Genomic DNA, 12,847 nt, shown 5'->3' on the forward strand with positions numbered 1-12,847 from the left:
CTAAATGAAATTATGTGACAGGTTGCTTCTCTTTGTAGTGGAAGTTTTAGAAGTATAGCTTCCCATAAAGAAATCAGTTTCCATTGAATGGCTTTGATGATACTTCTTTATATGACACATTAATGGTAAAGGAGGACCGGAAATATTTAAATTAATGATCCCTATTAAGTGCCAGGTACTCCAACTGAGGTGCTATGTAAAAAAGTTAATCCTGAGATAAAAATCAAGTAAACTAAATACTATTAAATCTTTAGTATCAAATTTCTGTCTTTTTCTTTTTTTTCTGCTCATTTTAAAAGGCAAATAAGTTAAATTGTTATGGAGAGTATAAATCCTAGGAATTCCCAGCTTTTGATTCTTAAGTTCTTTTCTTTCTCTCTCTCTCTCCAGGAGCTGGGGGGTCAAACCCAGGGCTTCACACATTCTAAGCAAGTGGTCTACCACTGAGCTGCACACCCAGCCCCCAGGTACTCTTCTCTTTAAGACAAATTTCCAAGGAAGATGTTAGTTTAAAAGTTTTCAAATCCTTTAACTGGAACAACTCTATTAGCCATAAAATCCAAGATAAAATTGCTAGTGCTTAAACAGTAACAAAAAAAAACTTCATTTAAAAATATGTGCCCATCGAAGAATTACTTCAGGGTATGCTTTTGTATAACAGCTGACTATGTGTAAACATAAAAGGCTTCTGCAGTGCCCTGTACACAGTTTTTAAATGTTTGTTGACTAAATGAATGAATCAACAAAAAAGCAGCCATAAGAGAAGTGCAGATACAATTTTATCATAAACATGCATCTTAAAACCAAGAAGGAATGAATCACAATAAGCAGGGAATAGCAGGGACAGCCACTTCCCATAGGAAATCACAAAGGCCTGCTGGTCACACAGTGCCTGGCACACAGAAGACAATGATGAATGTTTGCTAAACCAAATCATTAAATGTAAGATCATTGTGGGAAATATAGGTTTTAAAGGTCTGTTATAGCAAACTGCCTTCCAGATGAAATTGCCTGGCAACAAGCTGCTTTGGGGCCCTTTAAAATGAAACCTTACAGAGTCAAAATGAGTTTTCCCTCAATGGAACATCATCCTGCAGAGAGTAAAGCTGTGTGTGGGGTTTGTAGCAGGTGCTGCTCTCAGCTGCCTTTGATGCTTCCTGGTGCAGTTTTACTGAAACACAGTGTGCAAATGGCCTCTGAGATCCTGTGGAAATGCAGGGTCTGATTTAGTAGGTCTGCATTTGTAATGAGCACCAGGTGATGCTGAGTGGGGCATCAATGGGTCACACTCTGGGCAGCCAGGTCCTAGGGGAGGAAGTTGGTTTCTTAAGGATGAGCAGGTATGGGGGATGCAGGCACTGCACCTGGAGCCAAGGGACTTATATGAGAGCATAGGGTCACTTCACTGTTCTGAGTCCAAACTGTCACATAGGGGAAGTGGCATAATAATGATGATGATGATAGGATGATGATACTCAGTTCACGACATCCTGGTGAGAATTAAATGAGTGTAATTTATAGATAGTGGTGCTCAATAATGCTGACTGTAAACAGCAAGCATAGGTTAGGTGCTCTCTGAGGTTCAAAGTGCCACACCCCTAGTTCTGTTATGTGCCAAGCACAATGTATAGCAGTGAACAGAGGTTCAAGCAGCATTTGTGGAGTTCAGTTAGTAACACAGCAGATCAATTCTTGTATATTTGGCTATAACAACTTTAATACCTGGGCGGTGACTCCTGTGACACCAAGAGATGATCTTTACAAAGAATAGTAACTTCCAGGTTCCTGTGAGACAAAACCAGCTCTTCCCGATAAAAAGACACTATTAGAATAGCTGACATTTCTCCTCTGCTGATGTTGCACATTCCTCACAGTTCCATAAATTGTATACGAAATTCTTCCATCATTGATGTATGGCCAGGCCTGTCCTTAACGGGGGCTTCAACCCTCCTTGGGGCACAGCCTGCAGTGAGGTGACATGTACCCACAGTCCCAATCATCCTTTAGAGCATTGCAAAATCAGCTCCCAGGCCATGAGCATTGTACTAGAAGATGCTCTGCCAAAGGTGAACAACTTGTATACTGCTGAACAAAATGCCCAAGAAGCATAGCAAGTATGCAGGGAGAAAAACCAGAGAATTATCTACAGATCCACTTATGTCAACATCTCTTTCTACTGAGGATTCAGAGGCAGAAAAATCTGTTAGCACCTTGACAAAGTCTAGTTTATTTGACTTTCAGTGAAAATCCATAGTAAATCACTTAGTCTTTGCAAAAATCAAAGAGAGATTGAAGTCAAATCAATAAGTATTTAGATAAAGTATTATAAATAATAATCTATAGATCTCAGAAGGAAAAGAAGATGCTGTCCTCTTACCAAAGGATTTCAGTAAATACGTTCCAGTATCAGCCGATGGGTATTCAAGCTTTGCTGCTTTTTTGGCTGAGCAGGTAATTTTTTCCATTTAATTCCACACAATGTTTTCTAATTCATTGCCAATTGTGTCAATCATGAACTGTAAAATTTATGATTTAAGGTTGTCAACTTCATAAATATTCTGTAAATAGATTTTTATATAATGTCTTTAATTTTTAATCTCATAATTAACATTAATCTCCATGATCATTTTCTTTTGATACAAATTGTAAGGCCATATACAGATCATCAGAGATCTGCAGCATTCAAGACACTCTTGGGGCCCCTCATAACATTGCTTTTAGTGGGTTGTGCCTCAGAATAATGTTCTTGTCTTACCCTGAGAGACATGGTAAGAAACAGCTGTATGAGTTATTCACTGTAGCTATAGGTTTGGAAGATGGAGTCAAGGCCACCAGCCAATATATCATCAGGTAACTTCCTTTTGTAAACACCAGAGCAAAACTTTTCTCCCAAATTACAGATTCATTTTTCACCAATGCCTGAGTGTCTTTGGTAGTCACCTTTGTGCCCCTTGTGAATGAATGGCCTGTGTGCCACACTTTTTTGATGGCTTGCCCTCCACATACTCCTGGGTTTATTATTTTCTCTCAGCAGTTTATATGGGGTGTGTGTGTGTGTGTGTGTATAATATATGTTATATTATATTATATATTATATATTACATACAGGGTAAAATATCAATAAGTAAAACATTGAATTAATGGTTCCCAGTTTGTTTGATTGCCCCTTCACTCAAGCAGAACAGAAAATAAATGCATAATTGCTTTCACTGACAATGAAAATCACCCTTATATAATAGAAATGATAACATTTTCATGTATTTGGGGAATACTTTACAGACATGAACATGATTTATAGTCACTCATACAGATTCATCTTCTGTAATCTTGACTTTCCTGTTTTTTTTTCTGCTAAATTCTACCCATTCTTCAGATCCAATTCAATTTCCACTTTCTTGGAAGAACATCCTTACACCTCTTCATCATTGCTCAGGATTCTGGAAACATTCGTGGTATACATATTGACAAGCAACCAGTCATGCCCTTTTACTTCCTGTATTAGTGTCTCGATCTGTGATTTGAGTTTCCATTGATTTTTAGGTTTGCTGGCTTGCCTTCTGAGCTCCAACAGACTATTAAGAGAAGCAGTATACCTTTGATTTTCCCACATCTCCCTAGAAATTCCAGAATGATAGCTGTATGAAATCATGAGCAAATGAGCGGCACATTGGAAAAAAAAATTAAGGTGTTTGGCTTTGAAAAGACATGGTTAGAGAAGCAGTGTGACAGCTATGATGACATGCTTAATGGGCTGCCCAGTGGAAGAAGCACAGGGCTTCATGTAGCTCATTGTGTAAACCAAGCACTCCTTATAGCTTCTCCAGATTTTATTTACTCCCAATCTCACTTACCCTCTGAATATAAAAAATAAAAAATATGAAGACACCTGATAGTGACAGTGTCTGGGTTCCAGACTTGGCCCCATAGGCCAGGTTCTTGAGCCTGGCAGGAGTTTGACCTCTCTGGTCTCAGTTCCCAAATCTAAAGGCTAAAAAATATTCTAAGTTAATCTTTTGTCTTCCAGTTCCAAAATTTCATGAATTTCTAGTGCTATTCCCTTCAACATCAACCAACTAACAATTATTACAATGAATGACAAATTTATATTATAATTAGTACTATCTTTTCACCTGCATTAATATTTTAAGATAGCAATTATGTTTTCAATAATACCCTTATGTTCTAATTGAACCTTTTTAGAGTGCAAAATTGAACCTTAACTTTGGCATGATTATAATTCCAGGTTGGCAAACTCCAGATTCCTAAAAAGTTATTATTTTAAAATGTTTCAAATGTTTAGTGACCTTAAAATTTATTTTAATCTCTTTCTGCTGATCTTTGCATATATCTTTGCTCTGGGCAATTTTTATTGAAGATAGAAATATTAAAAAGATAACAAATATTTATTTTGTTGTTACTTATGTTTCTAAATGACAGATGTCATTTTTTTTCAGATGTCATATTGTAGAATGGATATGTTAGATTTGATTTGAGTGAAGATCAAGGGTAAATTGATTTGAAGTTATTGAATTTCACATATTTGAAATTGTAAGCAATTTTAAAGAAGACAGTATTAGTTACACCAGAATCTGTTCTGTATCCAAAGGTCGAATCCTTTACTCGTCTTTCTTATATTAAATGGAACTCTAAAATGCTGTGAGATGTGAGAAATAAATTGAAAGTCTGAAAGATTCCTTCTTAAGTTTTTTGGGCAATTGATTTTAGCACCAATTCTGGGCATAATTCAAATTGCTGGCCCCTTTTTGATTTTCATGTTTTGAATTTGATAATAACTACAGTATGCTCCTGTACCTTTGCAAAGCAGAGAGAATCTGTTAATGACAAACACACAATATTCAATGTTCTTCAGCAGAAAACAATTCTTTTTGTGACAATATCACTTTATCATTCTAGCATTTCTGGCTCCTACACTATATCAAATCATTGTTTACAAACCTTCATCAATTGCTCACAACTTGTGAAATACTTTGTCAAACCACCTGTCATTTTTCAGTAACATTATCTGTCCACATGCAGCCCACGCTTACTGTAGATGTGTATATCCAGTTATGGAAAGAGAAGAGAATTATAAGGGAAGCATCTGTTATTTCTCTTATCTTAATTCATACGCCTACAAAATGCAGGCATCCCCATGTATAACAAACCTCAAAGAATATGGTCCACTATCTGCCTGAAAACTTCCAGGAAGGTACATCTTGCTATTGCTCAAGAGAACACATTCTCTGTGGGGGTCAAGTGAATGATTAGCATGTTCTTCCCTATACTCAGCTGAAATCAGCCTTTCTATAATTTTCACCTGGCTAGTCCTGTCCTCCTTTCATCTGAGAGCTTGTTAAGCATATGGCTGTAGGTACTTCTATAATTGTGTCTTTTCTAAAGTGTTTTGGTATGGATATTGGTGTCCCTGGAAAGCTCATGTTGGAGACCCTGCAAGAATGCAGAGGTAAAATGATTAGATAATGAAAGCTGCAACCTAATAGGTAGTTTAATAATCTACATAGATTAATGGGTGGTAACTACAGGGAGGTAGGGCATGGATAGAGGAAATAGTTCACTGGGAATGTGCCCTCAACAGATTATCCCTGGATCCTTGCATTTAAGCTCTGTCTGCTTTCTGGTTGTTATGAGCTGCTTTCCTCTGCCCTTCTACCATCAAGTTCTGACTCATCTCAGGCCTAGAGCAATGGAATCACTTGACCATGGACTGAACCTCTGATCGTAAGCCCAAAATTAACTTGTTCACAATGATAAAAAGCAAACACATAAGGCAAATACCCTATTTTTTCAATATGTCCTTCCTTTGCCTGGGTTTCCACATACTTACCTTTTTGGTAACAGTCCCTTGCCTAGCCTTCAGATAATTTATTCCCCCCATCAAATCATGGTATCTGGAACATAAAATGCTTTTCAAACTGTAGTCCAGTAACCTTAAGAAAAAAAAATGTACTTGCTGACAGTCAAATGGCCCCATATATCTTTAAATCACCCTGAAAAATGTGCTTTGCATTCCCGTGACTGCATGGCTCAAATTGGTGGTGCGGCCAACATAATGTCTGCTTTTATTGTTGTTGTTTTAATGTTAACTGTTGTTCAGCTGTGCCTTACCCAGCTGATTAGAAACCTGAGGGAAAGGCTCATGTTTATTTGTTCAGGTGCTCTTTGATTTATGATGGAGTTACATCCTGATAAACCCTTTGAAAATTGAAAATATTGTAGTTGCAAATATATTTATATAATAAACTTGAGCTACCAAACAGCATAATTTAGCCTACCTTAAACATGTTCAGAGTACTTACATTAGTCTGGTTAAGCTAAATCATTTCAAACAAAGCCTACTTTATAATAGAGTGTTGAATAGCTCATGTAATTTATAGAAGATGATAGAGTGAGAAAACATAGTATCCTGAAAACACTGACAACACATTATAGTGTAATAATGGTTGTTTTCCTCATGATCATGTGGATGACTGGGAGCTGTAGCTCACTGCTGCTACCTGACATCTCAAGGGAGTATCTTATTGCATATCATGTTAGCCTGGGAGAGGATCAAACTTTAAAATTCAAAGTACTGTTTCTTCCAATTGCGTATTGCATTTGTGCCATCTTACAGGAAATAGGTCATCAATTGAGGCCTGCTTATTTATTTTGACTTTCTTTGACTGAAACTTTAGTTTTTCTGGGACTTCTTGATTTCATCTGTTATTCAGCCTTCATAATTTTTTCCATCTATTTTAGTTGACATGTTTAATTAGAATGCCTTCCAAAAAATCTATTTAAGTCACTGGTAAAGTGTTACTGAGAGCAGTCCAACTTATGGCATGACTATAGAACCTTCTCTTCAAGTTGGCCTCTATTTTAATCAAATGCTTGGATGCAGATATTCAACCAGCTGAGGATTTGCCTACTGTGTTTGCATTCAGCTCAGACCTCTTAGTCCTACCTAAAAGATGCCATGAGACTTCTGAGAGGTACATTGCTAAAAACATTTCTCAGATCTAGGCTAACAAAGATGATCAAAAATATGATCAGTTTGAAATGTTCTGTTCTTATTGCTTCTAGTGATCATATTTCCTATCTTAGCCAAACACATCATGGTATCATAGTCCTTTCTAGAACTCTTCCTGTGACTGGTATTATTTTCACTAATCTGTTTTTTCTAGAACACATCTTTCTAATTTTTTAAAATTGGAAAACTATAGGTTTAAATGTTCTAAGACCTTTTCATTAACCATAATTAAACATTATGCCATCCTATAACAATAGCATTACCTAATAGTTGCATAATATTTTTAAATTCCTTCTCACATTGATGCTTACTAATATCTATTGAAATTCTCTGGAAATATGTGCCAAGAAGACCTGGAATAAGGCAACAAAAATGAACAGGTTTGAATAAAAGGGAGGAGTCAGACAGAGGAATGGGTACAGAGTTCCACTGGGAGTTCATATGGTAGGTAGTTTATTTCTAATTTTGGAGAGGGTTATGTTTTTATTAGTGCATTATAATTATACATAATTTGGGGGTTCATTTTGGCATAATTGTGCAAGCATGGAATATAATTTGCTCTACTTTAATCCCCAGTAATTTCCCCTTTCCCTCCAAACCTCCCTCCCAGTTTCCCTTTCTCTACATACTGGTCTTCCTTCTATTTATTTATACATTTTTTAAATTAGTGCTTTATAGGTATACATAAAGGTGAAATTCCCTGTTGTGTATTTGTGTATGTATGCAACATAATTTGGTCAACTTCATCCACCATTTTCCTCTTTTTCCATCTCTCTCCCACTCCCTCAATCCCCTGTCTCTGCTCCTTCTTTTTTCATGGGATTTCCCTGCTCTTTCCTACCCTTACCTTTTCTAGCTTTCATTTCTAATGTTTGAGGAAACTTCATACAATTTTCCCTAAGGACTGTCTAATTTACATTTCCACCAACATTGTACTTGTGTTTCCTTTTCTCAGAACCTTCATTAACACTCATTCCTCTTGTCTTTCTCATAATAGTTACCCTAGTAGGTGTGAGATAATATCCCACTGTGTTTTAGACTTCTGTGTCTTTGATGATTAGTGATATTGAATACCTATTCATGTATCTGTTGATCATCTATAGGTTTTCTTTGGAAAAAGGTGAAAGTTCTATTTAGTTCCTTCTGTCCATTTTTTTTAAAAACATGTTTATTTTACTTTATTTTTTAATTATGTTGCTACTCTAATTTGTATTTAAATAATTCATTATTTGTATCATGTATCTGTCTTAAAATAGCAGATATTCTTATAAATGAGTTGCCCTGGGAAAAATAATAACAACTGGGTCTTCACCTAAGAATATAATATTTTTCAATTTAAAAATAATTCAGATTTCTCAAGGGCAGTGTTATTTTATTCCTATTTCTTCTGCCCATTTTTAAATCAGGTTATTTGGTTTTGTTTGTTTGGTTTTTGTTATTGAGTTGCATGAGTTTCTTACACATTGTGAATATTAATCATCAATCCAACACATGGTTTTATATTATGAATTTTTTTCAATTACTTAGACTGACTTTCCACTTCATCGATTGTTTTCTGTGCACATCTGAACCAAATTTTGCAATGAAAGTCCATCCCCTTTTATGTTGCTTCATTGATTTCATAAATACTGACTTAGTGGGTGCTTAGTAGTTACTGAATTCCTGTATTAGAGATTATTTAATAAGTTCCCTATTGTTGATCATGTACCTTCCTTTCTATTTTTTGTGGAAATGAATATCTTCATGCATATGACTTTTTAAAAATGGATTTTTGGTAATCAACTAAAGACATTCAGAAAATACAACTCCTGGGTCAAAAAGTAAGGCGTCTTTTTTTTTTTTCACAGTCACTGGTACTGTTGTATGAATAGCCAAGTCAATTTAAAATAAATCTTACCTCAAAACAAACAAACTAAATAAGTAAATCTTAGCTAAAGGCTGCAGGAGTGCAAATAGTTATTATGCCTGCAAGTTTAGAAAATGTCGTGAGGTGAGACTGCAAAACAAGTAGGAAGCTGTGTACAAATGCAAAAATAGGAAGTTGCTTTGGTTTTTTCTCTTTTCATGTTTTTCTGAGATGTAGTCCTGTGGCTGCTAGCTTATTGTCTCATCTTTTCTTCAGCTTTTATTTGATAATGTTTGGCATTTCCTCTTTAAAGTGATGTTTCTCTGTTGCTTAAATTGTCACAGTTTGGTATTGATCACACTTTTCTAGCTGCTGAAAAAAACTCAAATTAGAAAGAGCCAGCCTTTGCTGAGTAGGGGGGTGGGAGAAATGCCAGATCAAATGATTCACTTCAGCCATATGTGAAAGATGCACAGGAGAGCAGACACTGGAACTAAGTTTCTAATGAAATGCCCACATTGACAATACATGAATGAGAGGATGCTTTTTGAGAGGAAATAAGTGCCAAGGTAGAGGATAAGAGATTTCGGTTCTACTATGGTTTTGGAATTAGTAGTTCTTGGAATAGCATGTGCCTTAAAGAAGCAGACATTATTATTACTGTGTGTATATATGTGAATGCATGACCAATGTGATTCTGCAACCTGTATACTCAGAAAAATGAGATTGTATCCCATGTGATTCAAATGTATGATATGTCAAGGTCATTGTACTGTCATGTGTAACTAGTTAAAACAAATTTTAAAAAAATTTTAAAAATTTTTAAAAAAGAAATAATCAGAATAAATCTGAATTCCCCTGGGTCCTAGTCCTGATTTCCTGTGTGTCTGCCATAACAAATTGCTATATTCTGGTGAATTAGAACAACTTGGTTTTGTTTGTTTGTTTGTTTTGTTTTGTTGTTGTTTTTTACAGTTCTGATGTCAGAAGTCAGAAGTAAAATGTTATCAGGTTCATATTCCCGCTGTACACTAGGAAAGACCACTTCCTTGCCTTTTCCAACTTCTGGTGTCTTCAGGGGTAGCTCGGTTTTTTTGGCTTGGAACTGTACCTCTCCAACCTGCCTTCATCCTCACCTTGCCTTCTCTTCTGTGTTTGTGTCTTCTCCTTTGTATTCCAAGAGCATTTATCATTGGATTTAGGGCTCACCCAGGTAATCCAGGATGTTCTCATCCCAAATTCTTTAAACAATTAAATCTATAAAGATCCTTTTCCAAATAAGTTATACATTCAAAGATTCCAGGGATTTTCAGATGGACATATATTTTTTTGAGACCATCACAGAAATTTTTTGTTATGAGAGATAATTTATGACTCATTGTGAACCAGGGTGAAAATATTTTCAGAAAGAGGTTAAGCACATAGCCACAGAGGAGGAACTATTATCCAGTTACAACACCCCCCAAGGTCATCTTGATACCTTCTTTGTGAGTTTAGAATACCACCTTTATGCTTTTCTGCAGTAAGCAAGCATATATATCTTAGATATTATGCACTAGGCAATATTTGCATTGACATTTCTGGATGTAGCATCTGCTAATTGACAAGCTCCCATATACTTGATTTCAGGCTACCAACATGTCACTGAATACAAATCTGGGAGATGTGACTGATGGAATAGGAGAAAAATAGCAATACAACAGAATCATTCTTTACATTATGTGCATTTTTAATTAAAGTTGACTTTTAGGGGCCAAGCATAGCAGTGCATGCCTATCTATCTCAGGACTTAGGAGGTTGAGGCAGGAGGATTCAAGGCAATGAGGGCAATTTAGCAAGACCCTATCTCAAAACAAAATTAAAAGGGCTAGGGATGTAGCTCAGAGGTAGAGTGTTTTCTTAGCATGCTCAAAGTTTGGGTTCAATCCTTAATACTGCAAAGTAAAATAAAACAAATTTTAAAAGTGACTTATAAGGATTCAATCTTCTTTTCCTTTTGTACTCAATGCCTGTGAAGACAAAGAATGCCAGGCTTAATTCAGGAGATTCTAACTTGCTAAATTAAATGGAAGAGCAACTGCCTGAAATTAAATTTCAATACATAAATAATACTATTATTTGGACAAATGCCCTGAATATACTGAGAACAAAACATTAAACTCATTTTAAATATCACATATGTCATGTACTTTATTCCTTTGGTGATTTTTTCTTCATTATTTTTAAAAGTATAGTCTTAGTTCTTCCTTGAAATTCAGAGTTATGAGTGAAAAGAAAACAAAGATATTTTACTCTGAACCACAATCTTAAGATGCTCTTGGGATCAGGAAGTTAGAGGTATACATACTTGATTTTGATAAAGGTACTCATTTGAACTCCCCTGTTAAGAGTTTGGACTTCAAAATCACATTTGTAATTGAAATATAGCTGAGTAATCCAGTAGAAGACAGAGAGGTTTTAGGTAAAGAGAAAAAAATTATGCTATCTGTGCGTATTTTAGAGTTGCAAAAAAGTGTGGCTAGTAAAATTAATTTCAGTAACATAATAATTTTCAAGTTGGTTATTGCTACATTCTGTTTTAGGAAGTTGCTTTGTGAGAGAGTTGATTTTAATTTTTTCAAAAAAACACTTCCCTGAATTTACTCATAAGTGTGCTTTTGAGATCTAAAGTATGCTTGGACTTTTAAAAACTACACATTTACACTACAAATGATGCTGGAATTTATGCAGAGGAGAAAGGAGAGATGGGTCTTGGAGCAGTTGGGTGGTACCCTGTCCCCTTTCCCTCATTAATCTGGGCAGATATTGGCAATGGCTGCTAGGTTTCCAGGCAACAGCATTCAGAAACTTCCTTGGGTTTTCTACAAGCTTGTCTAGGTTATAAAACTGCAAATCCCACATCCCATGATCCCTTTAGGTTACCAGTTGAATTGGAACCTGGAGTTTGGTTATCCCAGAGACTGGTGGGGCTCCAGGAGGACAATCCAGCAAGGACAGGGTCCCCAGGGTCTTTGCCCTCTTCTGGCTGGCTTACACTGAGCCCTTACCAGTTTATTAACATTTCTGACTTAATCTTCCTGCTGGTTTATAAGGCCTCTGGAAACTTCTGTCCTGGGAAAACAAATGCTCAGGTCCTGTTTCTCTCCATGGGCATCTGTGCCTGGAATTAGTTGTCTGCCCTGTGACCTTAATTATCTGATGGGATCAAAAGAATTAATATCAGTTATCTCAGCTTTGTTCCTATTATAAGAGTGAAAGCAATGTTCCTTCCCTCTGACTCCAGAAGTCATCCTAAGGGTTTGAATACCTGAAGCTAAAGAAAATAAACATGACTAGAAATTGTGGGTATATTTGCCTGGTTGATACCTACATAAGCATTCAACATATTTAAAGAGTACCTGGCATACAGTGGATGAGTGAACGTTCAGTAAATATTTATTCTTTTTCCATTTTATCCTCCTGCCCACAGTATAGATTGTAGTGTTAATTTTCTTTTATCTTTCATGTATTTTCATTGTCATTCTCTATAAATGAAATAATTTAAGGGAGATGAAGAAATAAATTGGGCTTGAATAAATAATTTTCTTTAGCACTGAAGTCTTACATAACTGCTATGGGGTTGCTCAGCTGACTCTGCAGGAGAGACGAAGGAGACCTGTTTTCTTGAGGTTGGATAATATTGATCCAGTCTGTCTGTCAAGAAAATGGCAGTAACCCAAATAATGCCTCAGAAATAAAATTCCTGGATTTTGACGGAAACTCAGAATGTTGACAGTGACATTGTATCTTGGGCTATGATTTCTCTAGCTCTCCAAACTCAGCTTAGTAAATTTGCCCTGGTCTTAAAATCAAATCTCTAAGGAAAACTCTCCAGACTGTAGGAAGTAGCATGGATGGTTTATGAGGAGTAGACATTTTTACATAATTTATGTAAGATGTTACAAATCCACAATTCAATAATATCATTCTAATTG

The 12,847-nt window shown here is 36.0% G+C and overlaps 1 long non-coding RNA gene across 2 annotated transcripts in view; it reads left to right on the plus strand.

Moving 5' to 3' along the window:
* LOC144364885 (uncharacterized) overlaps nucleotides 1-12,847 on the plus strand; it is a 179,614-nt gene that overhangs the window by 104,982 nt on the left and 61,785 nt on the right. For both annotated transcript variants that reach the window (XR_013422999.1, XR_013422998.1), the window contains exon 3: nucleotides 391-467. This is a non-coding gene — a long non-coding RNA (uncharacterized LOC144364885). The remainder of the gene's footprint in view (nucleotides 1-390; nucleotides 468-12,847) is intronic.

Source organism: Ictidomys tridecemlineatus, chromosome 6, assembly GCF_052094955.1.
Source record: "Ictidomys tridecemlineatus isolate mIctTri1 chromosome 6, mIctTri1.hap1, whole genome shotgun sequence".
NCBI classification, from domain to species: domain Eukaryota; kingdom Metazoa; phylum Chordata; class Mammalia; order Rodentia; family Sciuridae; genus Ictidomys; species Ictidomys tridecemlineatus.